Source organism: Mustela nivalis, assembly GCF_964662115.1.
Source record: "Mustela nivalis genome assembly, chromosome: 8".
Classification (NCBI taxonomy): Eukaryota; Metazoa; Chordata; class Mammalia; order Carnivora; family Mustelidae; genus Mustela; species Mustela nivalis.
In genome coordinates this window covers 30,303,027-30,328,552 of record NC_139027.1, presented here as the reverse complement: position 1 = coordinate 30,328,552, position 25,526 = coordinate 30,303,027, and the positions used below count along the sequence as shown (strand labels likewise).

The 25,526-nt window shown below is 41.7% G+C and overlaps 2 long non-coding RNA genes across 2 annotated transcripts in view; one reads left to right on the top strand and one right to left on the bottom strand.

Moving 5' to 3' along the window:
- Positions 1-25,526, top strand: part of LOC309872083 — a 111,684-nt gene that overhangs the window by 70,790 nt on the left and 15,368 nt on the right. The window contains exon 5 of the long non-coding RNA XR_014315652.1: positions 19,237-19,336. This is a non-coding gene — a long non-coding RNA (uncharacterized lncRNA). The remainder of the gene's footprint in view (positions 1-19,236; positions 19,337-25,526) is intronic.
- LOC309872089 lies at positions 1,789-25,061 on the bottom strand. The gene is made up of 2 exons (XR_014315658.1): positions 24,246-25,061; positions 1,789-2,088 (listed from the first exon to the last, which is right to left on the bottom strand). It is a non-coding gene; the product is annotated as an uncharacterized lncRNA (long non-coding RNA).

Here is a 25,526-nt window from a genome sequence, read left to right as displayed (position 1 = left end):
CACACGGCTCTGCATCCTGAATTCTGAGGCATCTGTTCAGTTTTGTCTTGTTCTCCCCAACCCCAGGCTTCTGAGCTCTCCCTGGCCTCTGCACAGCCCCATTGGAGGCCTCAACATGTGTACCGCAAACCAGGCAGGCCCCCAGAGTTTGGCAAAGTGTACCGCACACACCAACTTTTGCGTCAGTGGCGCTCGCCTACGCCCCCCACGCCCAGCATCTGCAATGTCTCGGAGCCTATTAACAGACTATTGCATCTTACATATTCATGATGCTGGTGAATTCCAGGGCTTGAAGAAGCTCGTCCCCCCCCCCCCCCCCCCATTTTCCAATTTGTGCTTCCACTGAGTGATTTACCAGTTCCCTGCCGGGGGCTTTCATATCTACCGTCATCAGGAAGGCAACCAGCCAGAGGAAGGATACGTTCCTGTCCTTGGGTTCTGCACTAACAGTCAATACTGTTAGAGGAAGGATACGTTCCTGTCCTTGGGTTCTGCACTAACAGTCCTTTAAAGGTAAGTAATGAGCCTTAAGAAAATGAACTTCCAGGGTAATTTCCACCTCTTTAATCTCTCCCCTAATACTATAGAGGTTCATTCTTTTTATTGCCTCTCTGGGCATTGTTCATATAGTACCTGCCCAGGTTCTGTTCCTTCAGCCTGTTTGGAAAAGAACACATGTTGATAGAAGCCTCTGTCTAAACTTCTTATAACCCCAGACTTAGTTTTAGGAGCTCTCTTGTGGCAACAATTTAAAAGATTCAGTGAAAACTTGCTGAAAATGCTATAAACCATGGAAACTTCCAGGACATTCTTTGAAAGGATCCATGTGAAGCTGGCCCACATACTTGCTATTCTGTGGCATTTCTACACTTGATCTTAGCCAAAAGGCCGAGAAGCGATGTATTCTGTGGCATTTCTGAACTGAGTGGGAATGTGAGCCCCAGGAGAGAGGTCCCAACAGGGGGGTGTCCCCCCAGCCCATGTAGGAACAGGAGCGACAGTATGAATCCTTGGTGGAGCCTGGTGGACAGATGATGGGCTTCTTGTGCACAAGTGCTCGGGAGAGCACAAATTACTCTGGGACAGAGCCAGGGTCAGGCAGTTTGAAGGAGGGACACAAAAGGGTACAGCTGCCTGCTTACAGTAATGTCAAGATCATATTCTGTAAATTGCTGTCTAATCCAGTCTGAGCTGCAAGAAAAGGCTCATATTGTTTCTCTTTAAGAAAGGACGATGATACACATCTGGGAATACAAGTAAGAAACATGATGTTTGAAAGGTGTTGACCGAGTGCCACTTAGCACTCTTCCGTCTGTACTAAGCTAAGCTTCCACAATGCATGCCTACCCTGGAGCCAGGGGCCCCATCCTGGCAGGGGGTCTGTGACTCCTGTGCTTCCAGTTGGAGAACTTAGAGGAGACTCTGACCAGAGTCTGGAGGGTGAGGCTCTGGTGGGCACGAGGTACCCATTCTCTGCCTTCCACTCCAATAAGCTTTCTCCCCAAGGGGAACACGTAGCTGGTACCAAAGACCTTCCTGGAGACCCACAGTGACACACGTGCTTTAGGATCCACATGATATCAGATGCGTGAAGTTTGCCTTCCCTTATTTTCTGCCCCAATTTTTAAGCACAGAACTATGTGGTTCATGAAGTTTTTGTCTCTTGTAGGGGCTGGCAAACTGCAGCCTCTGGGTCGCAGGCCAGGTCTGACCATGCCCATTCATATAAATATTTTGTCTAATGACTGCTTGCAAATGGCAGTGTCAAGTCATAGAGACCAAAAGCCCTGCAAAGACAAAAAATATTTAGTGTCTGGCCCTTTACAGAAACAGTTTGTTGGCCCCTGCTTCGGAGTAATGACAGTTTTTTCTGAGGGCCAGGATTATCTTTACTTTCAGGCAATACCCCTGGTAGCAGTGGGGAAGGGAGGCCGTCTCTCCCTGTGGATTCTGATGAGCAAGACAAGGGCAGTCGACAGAGATGTCATAAGCCTGCAGTGGTCTGGGCATCGACATCTTCTTGCACATTCTGTGGAGTTAGAATGGAAGATTCTCACAGTAGGAAATCTTGACTATATGGAGACCACTCTGAAATAAAAACAAAAAGAATAAGTGATTCATGTTTGTGTTTCACGGACCATGAATCCAGGTACCGATACTGGTAAGCCTCTTACCAATCATTTTGATGTGGATGCAGCTGTGATTACATTTGGGTCCATGTGATTCAGAACTTCCATGGACCAGGCCTGCACCTTCAATCAGAGGTGGCCCAAACAACAGAACTGCAAACTCTTTCCCACTACAGTGGCTCAGAAAATACCAGATAGCTGTAAACCCTCCTAAGATTCTACATATTTGCCACACCTGAACCTTGAGGTTCTAAATCCAAATTGTTGCAGGTAACTGTGATTATCCTATTTTCCCAAAAGAACCATGTATTAGAAGAGGATGATTAATTTTTCCAATGTCATCAGTGCCAATTCCTGTGTTAGCAACAGAATCTGAGTCAGTGATTAAAACTAGCGTGAGAAGAGGTTTTCAAACCCAACTGTGCCTTGTGGTGATTATGTAACAGCCTCTGTATGGAGAATCATTACAAATGTTTGCTCTTCTCTCATGCTGATGAAGCATTTTATACTCTGGAGGAATATTCTGGAAGAAGGTAGTTGGTTAAAAGCAGGCAAAGTGGAGAAGAGAGACATTTTAACAAAATTTCCATATGTAGTTGGTCTTAACATGTAGCCTTTATATTTTTTTCCAAAGAACATTTCAGCAATGAATGTTCTTTGGTGCGCTAAAAAATGGCACATTGAAGAAATTATTTTTAAGTTATAAATAGTACTAATAAAATAACATCATTTTGAAGTTAGTAGGATATCAAAAGATCTTCTATCACCAAGCAGATAGTTCCCTCTTTTATAGATAAGGAAATAGAGCATCATGAAAGGTGTGTAACTGATTAAGTTTCCACTTCCTTCCATATCCTCTCCTTCCATGTATACCAAATCCTTAGTCTGGTTGCAAAAAAAAAAAAAAAGAAAAAGATTTCTCAGAAGAAAACTTATTAAGACTATATTGACTCTATGAAGAGAATTCTGGATTCAGAGTCCAGAGTGCTCACCATTACACCGTGGAACCGCCTATGAAGAGAATTCTGGGAGCAACTCTTAAATTCATCTTTTCCTGCACATTGCCACCACCACACTCCACCAGCCATATAACAAGAGTAATGTGCAGCAGAAAGAAGAAACAGAAATGGACCAAAGTAGCCTTTCTACATTCTTCCTACACCCACCCCCATTGGTGGCCTGCATGGTGGTGAGACAGTTGTCAGAGGTACCCAGGGCCAGAGCTGTTGGAATTACTCATCTTTCTCCATTTATAGCCCAGGATTGGTTTTGTTTTGTTTTCTCTCTTCTCTCCCTAACTTCCAGGAGGATTTGGTGGTAGATCAGAGCTTCCCCTGGTCAAGGTAACCACAGTGCATACTGAAAAGATTCTGGATCTGGTATAAATCCTATCATGGGTAGAAACAAAATCCAGTCAGAGACAACATCAGTGGCAGGCCTGAAGGGGAACAGAAGTCACAGAATAATACGGGTGTGGGAACTGGACTAGTTACATCAGTCATTTCCTCTCTGCCACACTCCCTTCTTCTAGAAGCTTACCAAGCCCACTGTTTCTAAGAGGCAAACACATGACTGATGCCCCGGCCATCAATAATTGAGTCAGACATGGATATCTGACCTGCCTTGAGCCAATCAGATGTCTTGATCTAGAACTTGGATTTGGGATACCAAGAGCCTTGAAGCTGTTAGTTGTCTAGAGGTGATGAACCCATAAGACCTGTGGGTCTAGGCATGAGGGGGGTAGCCATCTTAAGTCATGTGTAAATGAAGGAAGCTGGAATAGAGGGAAGAATGGAGCAAATGTTCAAGGACAAAGAAAAATGAGAGAAAGAAGGAAGAGGAGCTGCCTGGGGATGCTAGCTCTTCACTGCCACAGGAATAATTCTCAAAATTGGGTTTCATAATATTCCCTTACAAATGTACAAATAATTCCCATTTACTTAAGTTAGTCTGAGTGAGTTTCTGATTGCAGCAACTGCATAATCCCCTACCCTAAAATGAAATGGGGTGGGGGCTGAGGGCAGGGAGTGAGTAAGAGAGCCAGGAGGAAAGATAATTCTGGGCACCTTTTTTGGGAGACTAAATCTTAAGAGTCCAAGCACATATACAATATCCACACATGCAAATGCAATGAGATAGCCCTGGTTCCAGTGCAAATGTGATGAGATGGCCCTGTTTCCAATGTGTCAGTTTGCTGAAATTTTCTTTTTACAGAAATATGATATATCTGCTTAAATATATAATCTTAGTATTGAGAAGGTCTTCCTATGTTAAGACACAAACCTGGAAACCATGAAGAAAAGACTGACTTGATTAGACTTTGCACCCTTAAATTTTCACTGAGCTTTGACAAAAGACATTGTAAACAAAATGAAAAGGAAGGATCTGCAGGGCAGGTAGGGTCCCCCCTGCGCAGTTCCAGACAGACATTCCCTCAAGGCTTCGAGACAGGGTCCAACCTGAGCTTTGTGGTGGCCATGACTACTGAAAGTGTCGCAACTGTTGGCAGCACGACTGTGACCTCTCACTGTCCCCAAATGAGGAAATGAAAGGCAAGAAAGAGGAAATGGAATGGAATGAAAAAAATGGATGAGAACAACAGAGAGGGAGCAAGAAATATTGAGAAAGATGGAAGAAATGAGCTGTTTTTCTTTCCTGTGCTTCTGTGACCTCTTCTTTGCGACACCCTAGTCACGTATTAACTCAGCTAACTGTTACCTCAGTTCCGGGCTTACTGTGGAAAGGAGGTTGTCAGAACTACCATTAACATAATGATGGCTCAGGAATTCAACCCCCTCCACCTGATCCCACGCCCCTGCTTGGATAAATTAAATGCACTGACTATCCAGTAGGCTTCTAAACAAAACTTTTAGGTGTAACATTTCCTTCCCATGCTTAACATTTCCTCTTTCCCTAAATTCCCTTTATTCCTACCACTCACCAGAATGGAGAATTGAAATTAGGTTCTTTTACTTAATAGCTTGCCAAACTATAAACAACTCTCTCAAACTAATCCGTATCTCATCTAGGGAGAGGGCAATAAAAATAATGATTTATGCGGTCAAGAGTATGGTGAGACATTTTTATAGCATTGCACATGGTTTTCTAAATTGTAGAGCAGCTTTATTTCTTTCTTTGTATCTCAGCTTCTCAGTCTGTAGTTCGAACGTAATACTAGCTGTCTGTTGTCTATTTCTCAGGTGATTTGGTTAGATCCTGAGGGTCCATATATAGACGAACACTCTGAATCTTAGAAGGTAGAGAAAACATACGGGAACCTCATATAATGAGAGGGCTAGGCACATTGCACTCCTTAGGGGGAAATGATTTGGCCCAAAGAACCCCTGACTCCACATGGTATCAAGCTGTTTAAGAAGACTCAAGTCTAAACAATGTAGTTATTTCACATATGTTTTAGAGAGCACACTGCTTGGTATGATAAATGGTGGCTCTGATTTTTATAAGCATGTTGTGAAAACATGGTGATGATGATGGACAGGGTGATAATAATTGGATTGGTCACTGTAGACAACAGTATGGTAGTTCCTCAAAAAGTTAGAAATAAAGTTACCATGTGATCCAGCATATATGCTCCATATACTCCAGCATATATACTCCAAAGAATTGAAAGTAGGGTCTTGAAGAGATATTTGTACACCTATGTTGATAGCAGCATTGGAAGCAACCCAAGTGTCTGTTGCTGGATGAATGAATAAGCTAAATATGGTATATACATATAATGGAATATTATTCAGTCTTAAAAAGGAAAAATTCTGATACGTGCTATATTGTGGATGAGACTTTAGGACATTGAGTGACATAAGCTAATCACAAAGACACAAAGAGTATATGATTCCACTTATATGAGCTACTTAAAATAGTCAAAGTCATGAAGACAGAAGGTAGAGTGGTGGTTGCCGGAGGCTGGGAGGGGCAGGGAGAGGTAATAGGGAGTTATTGTTTCATGGGTATGGGTTTCAGTTTTGCAAGATGAGGAACTCTGGAGGTGGACGGTGATGATGGCTACACAGCAGTGTGAATGTGCTTACTACCACTGAACCATACACGTAAATGGTTAAGATATGACTTAGGTTATATGTATTTTACTACAATGAAAGTGGTTCTTCCACGGGAGTCATTCAGCATTTTACTTTGCCTTTTTCTTTTTTTTTTTTTTTTAAGTTTTCATTTATTTATTTGAGAGGGAGAGAGAGAAAGAGTGAGAGAGCATAAGCAAGAAGAGCAGCGGGGAGAGAGGGAGACGCAGGCTCGCTTCTGAGCAGGAAGCCCAATGTGGGGCTACATCCCAGGACACTGAGATCGTGACCTGAGCCAAAGCAGACGCTTAACCAACTGAGCCACCCAGGCATCCCTAGTCTGGTAGATTTCAATCTTAGCTCTAAATAGATTAAAAGGAAAAAGAAAAAGAAAAAAGGAAAGGAGGTAATTGCCATAGGTCACACATCTAGGAAATGATGGAGTCAAATGTGAACCAAGAACATATGGATCCAGAGCTCGTGTTTTAGCCCCCTGTGGCTTTAATGCACCAGAATGTGGCAGCTGCAGGCCTGCCTAGACTAGTCTGAGACTCTGCGTTGCTCTGCTATTCCACAACGGTTGACAGGTTCATGTGTGATACCTGGCAGCTGGTGTGAAACCACCAGTGAGGCACCAGGTGTGGTGTCTGCTCTGAGCCTGGAGCTGGGAAGAAAATCAATGATACAATGAAGAGAGGGAGAAAGGTGATATTAGATGGAATGTGCATACCCAGAATATAGCGATATATTTAAAAGCATGCAATGCTGAATTTTTAAACAAATTCCACATGCAGAGAAAAAAACACATGCATTTCTCTAAGAGGAATATAAGTTAGCTAATTCTTTCCTCCTTTTTGATAAAATGGTTAGAAGTTGCTTAGAACTGCCTTTTATCATAAAATAGAAATTATCACATTAACCTCAGGCACCACCTACTGTTTCTTCTCTTGTTCCTTCAGTTCTCATCCATCCTCTTTTTGCCTTTTCTCTCACGCTATTCCTAACATTTGAGTGAATTTAAGCAAGTGAATTTAATGCTCTTCCTTTTGGATGGAGATCACTTCCTCCCTTCGGTGACTGGCTGGGCCTGTTACCTTTTGGTAACAACTTTGCCAGAGATGTTGGAGAAAAGAGAGATGGCATTTCCTCCTAGAAATACAGCCTATGCGCCATTTAATCTCTTATGGTTTTATAAGGTTGTGCTGTCCTACACAGCTAATCTTCACTGAGTGCTCCCTAGGTACCAGGCATGGTGAACTTGCTTGCCCATGGTCACTAATCTGTGGCAGACTCAGGATTCCATCCAGGTCTGTCTGACTCCAGAGCCACTGGCTCTCTAGCCATGATCAGGCTCGATACATTCCTCCAAGGTTACTTTTCCAAGCAATGCAGACAGTCATGGGAGAGGCACTGGGTGTCACCTGTAATAACTAGCTTTTAGAAGTGGCACCAGACAGTGCTGGCCTTTCTGTTTCCAAGGCAAAGAGGAATGAGGGTGAAATGTACAGGCTGGAGGAGACTGAAATCCCCAAGATTTAGGGAGAAGAATGTGGTCACATATATGGTATCTGATCACAGCATTCTAGAGCTGAGCTGGCCTTTAGAGGTAATTTTTTCAAACTCCTTTATTTACAGGTGAGGAAGTTGAAGATCTGAGAGACCAAGGGAATTGTCTAAGGACACACAGTCAGTTAGCTAGAAGCCATTCATGACCTAAGTTTTCTGATTCAGAATAAACTGCTTTTTCCACACTACCTTCTTTCTGCTTGGGTTTTACTTGTTACCCAGAAGTCACAAAGATCAGAAAATTAAATTGTATTTAGCAATACAATTTCATATTATACCACTGAAAGTAATTATAATAATAATGCAAGCAGATCTTCCAAACACAGAGGTTCCAAACTGTTTCTGCTTTTTGCTAAGCACATATATAGAATTCCAAGGCCATATTTATACCGCATAAAATTTCCAAAGAGCTGAGCAATTTCCTATAAAAACACAGTTAGGTACTGATGGCCAAATTGAAAAACTCAAGGTTTCCTGGCAACTCCCGCTTTCCTTCTGCTCTGGGGGATGCAAATTCCTCAGCAAAGAACCTTTCCCCGACTTACCTCCTCCATGGTGGCCATGACCCAGGTCCCACTGGCCCTTCCGGATGTTTCTGCCTTCCTTGTTTATGCCCTCCAGAGCCTATGATCTTGCCTCCAACCCTCACTAGCTGAATAACCTTAGATGGAAAATTCTTAGGATGAGGGTCCACATTTTTCTCCCACTAGAAGAAATATTGGACTAGAACTCAGGTGAACTCAATTCTGGTCATGATTCAAACACTAGTCTTGGCCCTTAGTTTTTTCATGGGTAAAATATGGATAGAAACCTCTGCCTACTTACCTTTGGGGTTGTTCTGTAGATTTTGGAAGTCAGTGAGTCACAGAATCATGAGGACAAACTGGGCCCACTGAGTCTAACCCCTCATGTCAGAGTCGAGGAGAAAGAGGCCCAGAGGTACTAGGATATCTGCCCCCCAACCAGGCCTTGGCTAATAGCAAAATCAGGGCCTTCCCAGATGCTTTTTCACTACTTGGTGCTGCCTGTGATGACAAATATGAAAGCATGCTTACAAGGATAAATCATGAATCTGACAACATGTCATTATTTAGTTATTAATATACTATGTATAGAGTGAGCACTGATCCGATTCTTTTCGTATCTTAAAAGGGCTATAGGTTGTTAGGAATTTCTAAAGATGGCAAAAATATGTCTAGAGACAAATACTTCCCTTTCCAATAAACACAAGGAAAGCAGGAAGTTTAACCAGAGATAAAGCTCAGCCTCCTCCAGCAGCCATGGCTTGTGTCTTTTTAAAAATTCATTATTCTTGAGATACAATCCACATACCATATAATTCACCCATTTAAGGTGTATGCTTCAGTGATTTCTAGTATATTCACAAAGATGTGTAACCATCATCACGATCTAATTCCAGAATGTTTCCATTGTTTGCTGCTTTTTGATGATGATGTCGGGCTGGGTTGAGTGTGGCTTCACTAAAGCTTGGCTCTTGGTTCCAGCATGTTACATACTGCCCTGGTGTAGCGATCTTCTTGGCTGATATCAGATATCCCAAGCTCCCTCTCTACTTGGAGAGTTCTATTTCTGCCAGAGTCCTGACTCTCAGAGACAGACCAGGAATGATGTAAATGAATCTGAATTCATTTACTGGATCTCAAAATAAGTCTTAGCAATTAGAACGTAAAAAGCAAAAGAAAGCCATCAAGGCTGATCTGCAGGACTAAAATAAGAGAAGGCTCCCCGGGACAAGAGTGAGTAGTTCCAACGGCAGGGATGTCCATTATCACCACTGCTATTCAACATAGTACTAGAAGTCCTAGCCTCAGCAATCAGACAACAAAAGGAAATTAAAGGCATCCAAATCGGCAAAGAAGAAGTCAAATTATCACTCTTCGCAGATGATATGATACTCTATGTGGAAAACCCAAAAGACTCCACTCCAAAACTGCTAGAACTTATACAGGAATTCAGTAAAGTGTCAGGATATAAAATCAATGCACAGAAATCAGTTGCATTTCTCTACACCAACAACAAGACAGAAGAAAGAGAAATTAAGGAGTCCATCCCATTTACAATTGCACCCAAAACCATAAGATACCTAGGAATAAACCTACCCAAAGAGGCACAGAATCTATACTCAGAAAACTATAAAGTACTCATGAAAGAAATTGAGGAAGACACAAAGAAATGGAAAAATGTTCCATGCTTCTGGATTGGAAGAATAAATATTGTGAAAATGTCTATGCTACCTAAAGCAATCTACACATTTAATGCAATTCCTATCAAAGTACCATCCATCTTTTTCAAAGAAATGGAACAAATAATTCTAAAATTTATTTGGAACCAGAAAAGACCTCGAATAGCCAAAGGGATATTGAAAAAGAAAGCCAAAGTTGGTGGCATCACAATTCTGGACTTCAAGCTCTATTACAAAACTGTCATCATCAAGACAGCATGGTACTGGCACAAAAACAGACACATAGATCAATGGAACAGAATAGAGAGCCCAGAGATAGACCCTCAACTCTATGGTCAACTAATCTTCGACAAAGCAGGAAAGAATGTCCAATGGAAAAAAGACAGCCTCTTCAATAAATGGTGTTGGGAAAATTGGACAGCCACATGCAGAAAAATGAAATTGAACCATTTCCTTACACCACACACGAAAATAGACTCAAAATGGATGAAGGACCTCAATGTGCGAAAGGAATCTATCAAAATCCTTGAGGAGAACACAGGCAGCAACCTCTTCGACCTCAGCTACAGCAACTTCTTCCTAGGAACATCGCCAAAGGCAAGGGAAGCAAGGGCAAAAATGAACTATTGGGATTTTATCAAGATCAAAAGCTTTTGCACATCAAAGGAAACAGTTAACAAAATCAAAAGACAACTGACAGAATGGGAGAAGATATTTGCAAACGACATATCAGATAAAGGACTAGTGTCCAGAATCTATAAAGAACTTATCAAACTCAACACCCAAAGAACAAATAATCCAATCAAGACATGGGCAGAGGACATGAACAGACATTTCTGCAAAGAAGACATCCAGATGGCCAACAGACACATGAAAAAGTGCTCCATATCACTCGGCATCAGGGAAATACAAATCAAAACCACAATGAGATATCACCTCACACCAGTCAGAATGGCTAAAATCAACAAGTCAGGAAATGACAGATACTGGTGAGGATGTGGAGAAAGGGGAACCCTCCTACACTGTTGGTGGGAATGCAAGCTGGTGCAGCCACTCTGGAAAACAGCATGGAGGTTCCTCAAAATGTTGAAAATAGAACTGCCCTATGACCCAGCAATTGCACTACTGGGTATTTACCCTAAGGATACAAACGTAGTGATCCAAAGGGGCACGTGCACCTGAATGTTTATAGCAGCAATGTCCACAATAGCCAAACTATGGAAAGAACCTAGATGTCCATCAACAGATGAATGGATCAAGAAGATGTGGTATATATACACAATGGAATACTATGCAGCCATCAAAAGAAATGAAATCTTGCCATTTGTGACAACATGGATAGAACTACAGCATATCATGCTTAGCAAAATAAGTCAAGCAGAGAAAGACAACTATCATATGATCTCCCTGATATGAGGAAGTGGTGATGCAACATGGGGGCTTAAGTGGGTAGGAGAAGAATCAATGAAACAAGATGGGATTGGGAGGGAGACAAACCATAAGTGACTCTTAATCTTACAAAACAAACTGAGGGTTGCTGGGGGGAGGGTGGTTGGGAGAAGGGGGGGGTGGGGTTATGGACATTGGGGAGGGTATGTGCTTTGGTGAGTGCTGTGAGGTGTGTAAACCTGGCGATTCACAGACCTGTACCCCTGGGGATAAAAATACATGTTTATAAAAAAAAAAAAAATTAAAAAAAAAAAAGAGTGAGTAGTTCCATAGTTTGGCTATTGTGGACATTGATGCTATAAACGTTCAGGTGCACGTGCCCCTTCGGATCACTACATTTGTATCTTTAGGGTAAATACCCAGTAGTGCAATTGCTGGGTCATAGGGTAGCTCTATTTTCAACTTTTTGAGGAACCTCCATGCTGTTTTCCAGAGTGGCTGCACCAACTTGCATTCCCACCAACAGTGTAGGAGGGTTCCCCTTTCTCCACATCCTTGCCAGCATCTGTCATTTCCTGACTTGTTAATTTTAGCCATTCTGACTGGCGTGAGGTGGTATCTCATTGTGGTTTTGATCTGTATTTCCCTGATGCAAAGTGATGTGGAGCACTTTTTCATGTGTCTGTTGGCCATCTGGATGTATTCTTGGCAGAAACGTCTGTTCATGTCCTCTGCCCATGTCTTGATTGGATTATTTGTTCTTTGGGTGTTGAGTTTGATAAGTCCTTTATAGATTTTGGATACTAGCCCTTTATCTGATATGTCGTTTGCAAATATCTTCTCCCATTCTGTCAGTTGTCTTTTGGTTTTGTTAACTGTTTCCTTTGCTGTGCAAAAGCTTTTGATCTTGATAAAATCCCAATAGTTCATTTTTGCCCTTGCTTCCCTTGCCTTTGGCGATGTTCCTAGGAAGAAGTTGCTGTAGCTGAGGTCGAAGAGGTTGCTGCCTGTGTTCTCCTCAAGGATTTTGATGGATTCCTTTCGCACATTGAGGTCCTTCATCCATTTTGAGTCTATTTTCGTGTGTGGTGTAAGGAAATGGTCCAGTTTCATTTTTTTCAACAAATGGTTTTGGGAAAATTGGACAGCCACATGCAGAAGTCCTGCCTTTTTTCGTTAGCTGCCTACCTTGCTCTCAGTGTCATCTGGCACCACCCACAATAAAGGTTTCTTGAAGAAATTATTCATTTCTCCACAAGCCCAAATTTCTTTTTCTCTATCTCTTAATATTCAAACTAAAATTGAGCAACTGAAACATAGCCAGGCATTCCATAATTCTCCCAGGTAGATACACAGAACAATAATGATATGGATCTTATAGTTTTCACTAAGTCACCCTAATTCTGGTCCAAAGAACAAAGTGAATAAATCTCTGCTTTGTTCTTTATTATAACCCTTCAAGTCTTTGAAATAAGCTAATGTGTCCTCTATATCTTATTTCCTAGGTTAAATATGTGTACTTCTTTGACACTTATGCTTAAAGTATGGATTCATTACTCATTCATTCAACAAATATTATTTATTTATTTATTTATTTATTTTTACATAAGTTCTGTGCCTAACAGGGGACTTGAGCTCACAACCCCAAGATCAAGGGTTGCATGCTCCATTGACTGAACCAGCCAGACACCCCTCAACAGGTAGCCTTGATCATTTTCTATGTATAAGACGCTATACTAGGGGGGTAGGTCCCAGACAGAACATGACACAGACCCTTCCCTAAAAAAGTCTGTAGTCCATAGTGGTCCATAGAAACAGTCCAGTTTCTGCAGTTTCTTAAATTGGCCACATATGGTTTCTAGAACTTAGCAGTATATTGCCAAGTGGTCTGACCAGTACAGAGTTCAGAAGAACTGTTACTTCATGATATGGACCCTGTGCTTCCAAGAACTTTTAATTGTTCTTATTATGTTTAGGGAGTGCACAGGGTATACTAATATGGTGTGTGTGTGTGTGTGTGCACGTGTGCTCATGCATGTTCTCTCATGTGCAATATAAGAAGACATTTGGTTCAAAGTTTTATAAGACTGCTCTTTGTAATTAAACCAAATATGTGATAGTCTTTCTGGTAATAAAAGTTTAAGTCAAACACATAGTCATTGTGCCAAAAAAAAAAAAAAAAATCCCAAAGAACAAAATCCAGCTCTTAGGAATAAGCAGACTGCAATCTTCATATCAGACCGAACTCATAAGGATGAACAGTTTTGTTTTTTTTTTTAAAGCATACTTCACACTATTGCTAATGGATCTTACAATGTTTCTGAAAGTAATTGGAAGGGAAGCATGGACATCTGGCATGTGAATAAAGCTGTTTCTAATTACAGGGCACTGTTTGTCTTCAAAGCAGAGTGGACACAGGGATACCCTTGGATATGCTCTTTTTAAAAGATATTTATTCAGGATTTGGCAGCCTCCAGTCTTTACCTATTTGAAGAATGTGTGGTAGGCCAGTTCATTTTAGCTTCTGACCTGAATAACTTTGGACCTTAAATTCCTTTAGGCTTTTTTTTCCCCCTTTAGGGTTTCACTTTGAGGCTGAAAATGTGAATTTTTCAGTTATGCTCTTTCCTGGGTACTTTATGTCTGTTCAGGAGACAATATCACTAGGGGCTAGAAGGTCAACAGAAGAGAAAGTGCTTTTCATCCGTGGCAGCTGGGATCAATGTGGGATGACTCTGCATACTTGGGTGGTCATGAGGTGCAAGAACGAGTCCAGAAAAAGCAGAGTTCATGAGCGTCATTCTGTCTTCCACCAAATATAATTGGAAGAATGGATTATACTGAGTATTTAGAAATTAGTGGTTTCACTGCCTAATATTTTCAAATAATTTTCCTGGCCTAGCATCTCTTCACTTATGCAATACTTATTAGGCACCAAATACCTGGGACTCCAGAAATAATTATGATCATAAGTGTTGTCTTAAAGAGAATCTGTACCATTTTGTTCCCCCCATGATTCCCAAAGCGTATATTGTGCTTCGCTCATCAGCTGTGGGTACAGTGACCACTCTTTGAAGGCAGCAGAGGCAAGAAATTTTGTAATCCTCCTGACCGGTTTCTTTTCTTTTCTTTCTTTTTTTGAGATTTTATTTATTTATTTGACACACAGAGAGAGAGAGAGACCACAAGTAGGCAGAGCAGCAGGCAGGGGGTGCGGGGAGCAGAGAGCCCGATGAGCAGAGAGCCCGATGTAGGGCTCGATCCCAGGATACTGAGAACATGATCTGAGCCGAAGGCAGAGGCTTAACCCGCTGAGCCACTCAGGCACTGCACTGACTGATGTTTCTTTTTTTTTTTTTTATAGTACAGTCTTTTTTTTTTTTTTAAGATTTTATTTATTTATTTGTCAGAGAGAGAGCGAGCGAGAGCGAGCACAGGCAGACAGAGTGGAAGGCAGAGTCAGAGGGAGAAGCAGGCTCCCTGTGGAGCAAGGAGACCGATGTGGGACTCGATCCCAGGACGCTGGGATCATCACCTGAGCCGAAGGCAGCTGCTTAACCAACTGAGCCACCCAGGCGTCCCCTGACTGATGTTTCTTAAGCTAAGATTTTATCAGCTCTGAGGAGAGGTCCAAGGAGACTGTTGTACCACCACTGTGAGGACTCTTGTCATTAGTCCCCAGCATTATTTCCAGCAATTTTTTGTGGAACCCTCTGGTACCTGGTAGCTAGGCATGAAAATCAGTGTTCTAGTGAAAAGAAAATAATTTACTAAAAAGCATTATAACCCTAACAGACATTTTTAAAATTAATTCTAATGTTCTCACAGCAGAAATCCTTTGTTACAGATTCTCATCAAAGAAATTTAGAAAACAGAGATAAGCACAATGTAGGAAATTAATCATCCATTGCTCCACTCTGCAAAGATAAGCACTGATAAAATGGTTGTGTATTCATCTCTTCATTTTTCTAGACATGATATTTTTATATTAACATATAATGTATTATTTGCCCCAGGGGTACAGGTCTGTGAGTCATCAGGCTTATGCATTTCACAGCATTCACCATAGCACATACCCTATCCCAGCCACCCTATCCTTACCCACCCCTCCCCCTAGCAAACCTCAGTTTGTTTTGTGAGATTAAGAGTCTCTTATGGTTTGTCTCCCTCCTGATCCCATCTTGTTTCATTTTTCCTCTCCCTACCCCGTACAACCCCCTACCCTGCCTCTCAAATTCCTCATATCAGAGAGATCATATGATAATTGTCTTTCTTTGATTGACTTATTTCATTTAGCATGATATCCTCTAGGTCCATTCACGTTGTTACAAATGGCAAGATTTTGGTTTTTTTTGATGGCTGCATGGTATTCCATTATATATGTATACCACATCTTTATCCAATCATCTGTTGATGGACATCTAGGTTCTTTCCATAGTTTGGCTATTATGGACATTGATGCTATAAACATTCATTTGCACAGGCCCCTTTGGATCACTACATTTGTATCTTTAGGGTAAATACCCAGTAGTGCGATTGCTGTGTCATAGGGTAGCTCTATTTTCAACTTTTTGAGGAACCTCCATACTGTTTTACAGGGTGGCTGCACCAGCTTGCATTTCCACCAACAGTGTAGGAGGGTTCCCCTTTCTCCATATCCTCACCCCATCTGTCATTTCCTGACTTGTTAATTTTAGCCATTCTGACTGGCGTGATGTGGTATCTCATTGTGGTTTTGATTTGTATTTCTCTGATGTCGAGTGATGTTGAGCACTTTTTCATGTGTTTGTTGGCCATTTGGATTAGACATGATTTTCTTGTACAACAATTTTATTTTACTTTTTAAAGATTTATTTATTTATGAGAGAAAGAGAGAGACAGAGACAGAGTGTACAGTAGGAGAGGGGCCAAGGAGAGGGAGAGAGAGAATCTCCAGGAGACTTCCCTCTGAGCACAGAGCCCAACACAGGGCTTGATCCCATGACCCTGAGGTCATGACCGGAGCAAAAATCAAGAATTGACACTCAACCCACTAAGCCACCCAAGTGCCCCAACTTTTACAACAGTTTCATAGCTTGCTTTTTAAGTAATAATATATTGTGAAGGTTTCTCTAGGCCATTGCAACTGCTTTTTTTTCTATAACTTAATTGTAATAGCAGCATGATATTCTCTTGTTAAGTATGTATCACCATTGATTTATCTACCTGCATATCATTGGGTTCTCATGTTGTTTCCACTTTTTCACAAATATATATATGAATATATATAACATTTTATATATGCATATACTTGGATAAACATTGTCTCTCTTTTATTCCCATTCATTGTAAGTATAATAATGAATTATAATAGTTTCCTTATAATAATCCCCAGAAATAGACTTCCTGGGTAAAAGAATAAACCAAAACTTTACATTTTTTGGAATATACATAGAGAGGCCCTGGTTCTGAGTAGCGATGTTTCTGTCCCGAGCTCTAACCTGACTGTGTGACCTCGAGTTTAACTACTCCATCTGTAGAATGGGGAACATGGTCACATGCCATCATATTTCAAAAGATGATTCTGTAAAGAAGAATGCAGTAAGACTTTTGAAATATAGCATGTGGTAGACCCTGATGGTGGTCTGCTCAGCTGCCATTCTTCATCATTCCAACAAGCCTTGGCTTTTTTTTTTTTTTTAAGATGTTATTTATTTGACAGAGAGAGAGACAGTGAAAGAGGGAATACAAGCAGGGGAAGCAGGACAGGGAGAAGCAGGCTTCCCAGGGAGCAGGGAGCCTGATGTGGGGCTTGATCCCAGGACCCTGGAATCATGACCTGAGCCAAAGGCAGACACTTAACAACTGAGCCACCCAGGCACCTAAGCCTTGGCTTTTGTCAGGTATTCCCCCTTACCCCTTGTAGTCCTTGTCCTTTTAGGGTAGGCCTAAATTGTCTGAGCACGATCTCCTCACCCTTGCCAGTGATAGGTGCAGGAATGAGCATGTTTGGTTTCATGAGATTTGCTGTGGCTTCTAGTAAATTCTCCACTCTTACGAGAGAGCCATAGGAAGGGAGAGTCTCTCTCCCTGGACATGAAATGTACAAATATCAGAGCTGGCCACACTGCTGCAATTGCTGTATTATCCCAGCCGGAGAATGGAACTGAACAGAGTTGTGCATTGTGAAGAAGTGGGACAGGAGCCATTGCATTAGTCACCCTGCAAGCTTGCCCCAACTCTGTTGTCCAGTGAGACCCAAGTCTGCTGGTGTATTCTCTTGGAGTCCATCAACTTGAATATAATTCCAATCTTGATTATCATCCTTTTATTTTCTTTCTTAGCCTCTTAATAGGTTTCCTTCCAGCCTCTTAGAGTCTCCCTTGCCGAAATTTCCAAAAAAAATTTGAGTCAAGGGAATATCTGAGTGAAGAGGACAGTGTTCATACAAACAATTCAGAAATGACTCACTCAGATCTGCTGAAAGAGCCCAACCCTGGCCTTCCAATCTGGTCAAAGGGGCAGAAGATTTTCCATATTGGAAGGAAAGTTGGTGTTCAACAAGTACTGATCCTCTCTTGTAGACAAGGAAGAGTTTTGATAATTTGCTGCAAAGTCCATGCCAGCTGGGTGCTCCCCCCAGGCAGCAGCTCTGGGAGACTCACCTGGACTGTCACTGTGACTCCATCCAGGTTCATTGGGGAACTTAAGCCAAAAGTATCAGAATTGGCTCTTCCCCCACATTCCTTTCCCAGTGAAAGTATCCCATTTGTAGCAAGAACCCAAGGAGCAGCATTCCTACCCATTATGCTGCAAGTCCAGTCTTCCAGTTCTTTCTAGGAACTTTTTTGTACAAGTCCCTGGGAAGAGGTCTCCCAAGGAAACCAGACTTCCTTCTGTAATTCTCCAGAGCTCTTCTGGAGCATCTCTTGGTCTACACCTCTTTGTAGCCCTTCTGCTACTTTAACTATTACTTGTCTTATATTCTGATTGTATTCACAGTCCATGCTGCTGCCACATTCCCCACGTTTGTCATCTCTATTGAACCCATGGGTCATTGTCCATTCTCCTTCTGACTATTCCTGGATTGCCACCTACTCACATCCCTCTTCCTCTCCAGCCAGTAAAACAATGGTTGTTTTTCATGGTTTCTGACTCTGAATGGGTCCTCCCATTCTGTCTTCGCCCTCCCAGCCCCTCCTCTACAGAGAAAACGTGCACTCCTGGGAGGCATTTACCAGGATAGGCTCTGACACCACACCACATTGTGTGTGGGACCACATCTCCATCCAGCCTGCAGCTCTGCCAGGCTGCTTCTTCCTGTGTGGCATACCTCAGAAACCCGACTTCCAAATCACAGAGTGGGACTAGAGCAGGTGTTGGGGTCGATTCCATGTTAAAACATGTTAAACCCCTAGGGACTGCCTGGGCCTACTTAGCCATAGTGACTCCATGTTGCCTAGGTAGACATTTTGTTGTTTAATAAATGCCTCAACAGTTATTGATATCAGTTCCAAGTAACGGTTGCTAAAACACACACCTAAAACAAGTCCATTTTTTAAATATCAGTTCTAGGTAACTATTACTAAAACACATACCTAAAACAAGGCCACTTTTTTGTTTAATAAATGCCTCAGCAGTTACTAGTATTGGTTCCAGGTAACTGTTACTAAAACACACAGGTAGGAGACATCCAAACAGCCAAAGCCACATATGTAGATGTCTGCGATTGTGCCCTATAAAAACTAGCCTGTAAGACCAAGGGGCATCGCTCTCTTTGGAGGAGGCCCTGGCCGATCAGTCTGACTTCTAATGCTTGGCATAGAATAAAGCTTTACATAACTCTCACTTTGTCTCAGCCTCGTTTCCCTGGCGGGTCAGTCTAACTTCTAATGCTTAGCATAGAATAAGGCTTCGCGTAACTTTGTCTCAGTCTCGTTCCTTTGATAATGGATCCAACATATGGGGGCTCGTCCAGGATCAAACAACGAGAACTGAGCCAGCATCAGAATTTCTGGGAAAAGCCTCCAGAGGTAAGATCTCCATATTCTGTGAGATCCGGTCTGTCTGATTTTGGAGCTCCAGGGTATGGCCCACTGGGGAGAAGCTGGACACAGCCATGCTCCCCAGGGCTGGAGTGGATGCAGGGATGCTCCATCCCTCTTCTGGTCTGGGGTCCAAGCCCCCCCAGGCGGTCATCTGGGTCTGTAGGGGGCCGGGAAAACCCCCACCAGTGGGTGAGGGCTACTGGATCTGTGTGTCTTTGTCTTGTCTTTTTGTTGTCTGTTTTGTTACTCGTTTCTAGGGGACCAAGAAAATCCCCACCAGCGGCAGGTTCTGGGTAAGGGCCACTGGGTCTGTGGTTGTCTGTGTCTTGTCTTTTTGTTGTCTGTTGTGTTGTTTGTTGGGTTTGAAGAAATGGGAAAAGCAGAGAGTAAGGAGACTCTGACTTTTATCTCTCCGTTCCTCCTAATAGATGTGGGACTTCTCCCTTCCTCATTTTTTGTGTTAATGGCTATAACTGGAGCCAACTGTGGTTGTTCTAACTCGAGACAGAGACTTTAAGGAATATTCCCAAGCAGCTGCCAAAACTCCCTTTGTTTTGGGGAGGTTCCTTGCCTTCTCTGGCCCGACCTGGCCTGCCTAGCCCCTCTCCCTTGCTGGCAGGAAAGCATGGCTTCTGCTCCTCTCTTGGAGCCGATGAGCTCTAAAACTGGGATTCCTTTCTCTGCCCTCTGGCAGCACTTTGTTCTTCTGTCTCCCCCTTCTGTTTCTGCACCAGCTTGGGTGCAGCCTGTATAACTGGCCTCTAGACCATCTTCGGTGCTTCCTGCACCATGGCTCCCTCTCTCTTCACTGTCGGGAAACAAGAAGAGCACCCCCTGGACCTAACACCCCCACTCCAGATCTTCCCACCCATGTCTCAGGTAAACATTAGAAGTGGAGTGGGTCCAGGTGAAACATAAATCAGTATTTAAATTAAGTTTGTTGTTTTAATTAAGAGAGACATGTCTTGGGGCACCTGGGTGGCTCAGTGGGTTGAGCCGCTGCCTTCGGCTCCGGTCATGATCTCAGTGTCCTGGGATCGAGTCCCGCATCGGGTGCTCTGCTCAGCAGGGAGCCTGCTTCCCTCTCTCTCTTTCTGCCTGCCTCTCTGTCTACTTGTGATCTCTGTCTGTCAAATAAACAAATAAAATCTTAAAAAAAAAAAAGACATGTCTTTAAAGTTACAGCAGTAAATGTGAAACTTCAGTCAAAGTTTACTGAAGGTCAAATAAGCTCATGTTATTTGTTAAAATCTGTTAGCAAAGAAATAACTGAACTGGTGATTAATTGTCTGTCTCAAAGTTTTAATGGGTAATTGTTAAAATAGCTTTCAAAGTCTTTAGTAACCTGAAACACTAAAGGTTTACTTGGATGACAAATGGAATTAAATTTGCTGGACATCTAGGTCTTAACCAAATGGGATAAAATACTAAAGCATTAATTACTGGAACCAGGTTCCAGTAATTCTTACTTTTTACTGCAAAAAAACCTAAAAATATTTAAATCTGTTGGTAAACATGTTTTGTGCTTAACTGATTCACAAATTTGCCATTTACAGAATTCTGTTGTAACTGTTCACAATTGGTTAATACTTAGCCATCACTAGAGACTAAAGTGTTTCTAAGAATAAAAAATTTTACTAACTGTAACTAAGACTGATGAAAGTAAGAAAAACCACCCTATATGTAAAAAGTAGGAAATACATAAAAAAATACATTTTGCTAAAGATAAAAGGTAATTTTGTCCTAAATAAGATAATTATTTTTAAAAAAATGGCTTGGGACAAAACCTAGATGCAAAAAAGTTGTAAAAAGTTTATGAAGAAAAATCTTCAAAAAAGAAATTTTAGGTATGTTCAGGACAGACTAAAATTAAAATGAATTTTAAAATGTAGCACATCAGAATGATAAATACACATGAAATGACTCCATGTATTCTAGACTACCAAAATAAAAATGCAGGTAAGGTTTTTATTATAAGTTTTAATGTTGTCTAAAAAACAGAAGAAAGGCAGTTGGCTGATAACTGATAGTAAGCTTAGAAAAACTGTACACACACAGGAAAAGAGGGCCTAAGAGAGTAAGTAGTTTTGTCTTAAAATAAAAATATCTGGTTGCACCAGAACTTAAAAGAAAATAATAAAAACTAAACTTGAGGGTATTTAGTAAGTCATAAAAGGCTTGGGAAAAGTGACCTTTATTTGCCTTGGTTTATAGGTTTGAAAGAAAACAATGAAATATGTTGGAAATTTAACCATATTAGATCAGTTTTGATGGATGTATTCACAAAAAAAAAAAAAGACTAATAAATCTTTTCCTATAAAATGTTTCTGTTCTTAAGAAATAAAAGACTAAAGCCCTGTGTCATGGCAAATCTATATTGGTGATCCACTCAAGTAAATTCTGACTATTATGTAAACTAAGAAAACACTGGTATAAAAAATCTACTTTCTCTCTGTTCAAAAAACAAACTTTTCTTAGATTAATTGATCTGCTGTTAAGGAGAGAGTATAAATGGTTTTCTCTTTGCCTGCCCAGAGAAGCCAGTTTCTATATTTTGTTTTATCCGTAATCCTTTTTTTTTTTTTTAAGAATTTATTTATTTATTTGACAGAGAGAGATCACAAGTAGGCAGAGAGGCAGGCAGAGAGAGAGAAAGAGGAGAAGCAGGCTCCCCAACGAGCAGAGAGTTCGATGCGGGCCTCGATCCCAGGATCCTGAGATCATGACTTGAGCCAAAGGCAGAGGCTTAACCCACTGAGCCACCCAGGCGCCCATAAATAAAATCTTTAAAATAAAATGGGCTGCACAAATGGGAATAGACAGTATTTTTTTTAAAGATTTTATTTATTTATTTGACAGAGAGATCACAAGTAGGCAGAGAGGCAGGCAGAGAGAGAGAGAGGAGGAAACAGGCTCCCTGCTGAGCAGAGAGCCCGATGCGGGACTCAATCCCAGGACCCTGGGATCATGACCTGAGCCTAAGGCAGTGGCTTAACCCACTGAGCCACCCAGGCGCCCCAAAACTTAAATTTTAGCAATTGTCAACAAGATTTAAATTGTAAGTGAGATCTTTTTGACTCATAAGGCTTTTCCTTGGTATGCTAATTACTCAAAAAGTACTGCTAAACCAATGATAAACTTTGGGTTACATATGGGTAAATGCTATAACTATTATAGAAATTCTATGCATTTCCTAAAGTTTTAACCTTTTGATAACGTCATCACTTGATATTGTAATTATTAAAATGTTATGTGTCACAGAAGTAACCTGATTTTCTTGCCAGTTAAACTGTAAAACCATATCTATTCTGAATTTATGTCATTTATAATTATTTTAAATCTCTTACAATATAAATTCTGCCTTAAATAAAATTCATATGGGAGACTTCCAGGACAAATACAGGTCTTTGATATGTTGAAATCCTGAAACTGAAATGAATAAAATTTTCCAGAACTAACTAAAACTACATTCAAACTAAACCAGAATTACTAACATGGGACCTCAATCCCTGGCAAATGAAGAACTCTTGCCCAAAGGAACCCCCTGACTGGAACCCAAACTCTTGATAAAGGTAAGGAGGGTCTATATTTCTACCACCAGGCTCTGCTGGGAGGCCTCCATGTGACTGCAAGGAGACCCATAAATTTGTCTAAAATTAGTGCGGTGACTCAAGGTAAGGATGAGTCTCCAGGGGCTTTTCTAAAAAGTCTTATGGAAGCCTGTAAAATGTATAGCCCAATCGACCCCGAGGCGCCCAAAAATCAGAGGGCAATAAATCTTGCCTTTGCCAGTCAGTCAGCCCCAGATATAAGGAGAAAACTTCAGAAAATTGAGGATTTGAAGGAAAGAATTTGACTGAGTTAGTGGGAATAGCAGAAAAGGTGTTTAACAACAGAGATACACAGAAGATGAAAAACAAACTAAAAAAAATGGTTGAAGTTTTGGCATTACATGACGTGGGGAGGAAACAAAGGAAAAGAGCTCAATGGAAAGGAAAAAGGCAGGTAAAAGATGGTCAATGGAAAGAAAAGCCTAAGTACAGAGAAAGCTGGTAGGAAGCCTTAGCTTCAGATCAGTGTGCTTACTGCAAGGAAAGAGGACACTGGGCCAAGGAGTGTCCCCCAAAAAAGACGGCAGTGCTGGCCACCAGAGACTGAAGGGGCCATGGTTCAGAGCCTCTCCCTGAACCTTGGGGAAAAATTGACGTGGAGGGAAAAATCAATTGATTTTTGGTGGACACGGGAGCCCAATTTTCATCATTACTAGAGCCTATGGGAAAATTATCTGAAGAGGAAGTCTGGGTACAAGAGGCAAATGGCGCAAAAAGACATAAATAAACAATAAAAAGGACTTTAAATTTGGCCTACGGCTATTCGCTTCCGGCAGTACTCCTTACCCCGGGAAGCAAAGGAAGGGATCTCCATAGAACACACCTTTGCGGGCGCCTGGGTGGCTCAGTGGGTTAAGCCGCTGCCTTCGGCTCAGGTCATGATCTCAGGGTCCTGGGATCGAGTCCCGCATCGGGCTCTCTGCTCAGCAGGGAGCCTGCTTCCTCCTCTCTCTCTCTGCCTGCCTCTCGGCCTACTTGTGATCTCTCTCTGTCAAATAAATAAATAAAATCTTTAAAAAAAAAAAAAAAAAAAAAGAACACACCTTTGCTTCCCGTCAAAAGGCTGAAACTGGGGAGGACTGACCCATTCAGGACTTGCAGGAAGTTAACAAATGAATTGAAGATATCCATCCGATGGTGCCTAACCCCTATACCCTACTCTCCCTCCTGAGCCCCAAGAAAACTATGTATACTGTCTGAGATCTCAAGGATACAAGGGAGTCTCAGCCCCTCTTTGCTTTTGAGTGGTCCAACCCACAGAAAGTGTTCCAAGGCCAGCTCACCTGGACAAGAACAAAGGCCCGAGTGACGGGGTATCAGGCCCTCCTCCTCAATGAACCGAAAGTGACTTTCCGGTCCCCAGCGGTGCTAAATCCAGCCACGTTGCTGCCAGAGGAGCTGACTGACCATAGTACTTGCTAATAGCCGCTGAGGATACTATGAGTTATGCTTGCGGGGGACAAGCCACTTATTTAGTCTTTGATCTCCAAGAAGGAGTGAGTTCACTGTCTGAGTCCAGGAAACAGGTAATCAACCAATACTCCCGCCCCACCCACACAACTGCGGGGAGGTCCTAACCCAGGTCACAGGAATAAGGGGGGATCTCAGAGACACTCCTCTCCCGGATGTGGAGATGACTCTGTTCACAGACGGGGGCAGATGAAAAGAGGTATGTCGGGCCTGCGATGGGTTCTCCTGAGCAGGAACTCTGAAAAGCAGCCCTGCCACACATCTATAGGAACAGCAGGTTTGTCTTTGCTGCTCTCCATATATATGGGGCTATTTATAAAGAAAGGGGCCTATTAACAGCAGAAGAAAAAGAAATAAAAAAACAAAACAAAACAAAATACTGGCTCTCCTCCAGACTATTTGGGACCCGAAAGAGGTAGCCGTTATGCATTGCCTGGGACACCAAAAGGGGACTGATCTGGATTTAAAAGAAAACCAATTAAAAAAAAGAGAGAGAAGAAAAGAAAGCCAATTAGCAGATCAAACAGCAAAGCAAACAATCAGAAAAATGGCTCAAGAACTGGTTACACTCCCGGCTCCAGACCTACCAGAAAAACCAGATTATTCAGAGGAAGATTTAAAATATTTACAAAAATGGACTAAATTAAATATAAAGGGGATTGAGCTAAGACCAGGACAAAAAAGTTAATCCTTCCTCGAAGACTAAAAAAAAAAATAATAATTAATTAATTAATTAATTAATAAACCAAATACATCAGGGTACTCATTTAGGGACACACAAACTTAAGGAACTCATGGGCAAACAATTTCAGGTATCTAAATTAGGGCGTATGGCTCAGGATATAGTTGATAGATGTACTCAATGTCAGGCAGTAAACGCGGGAAAACTAGGATGGAAAAAAAAAAAGAAAAAGAGGTAAAAACCCAGGAGTTTATTGGGAAGTGGATTTTACAAAAATAAAATAAAAAATGCTAGTTTTTGTAGATACCTTTTTACTTTTCAGTAAAAACTTTTTCTGCCAAACATAAAGTGGCAGCAATAGTAGCCAAAAACTACTAAAAAAAAAAAATAATCCCTAGGTTTGGGTTGCCTC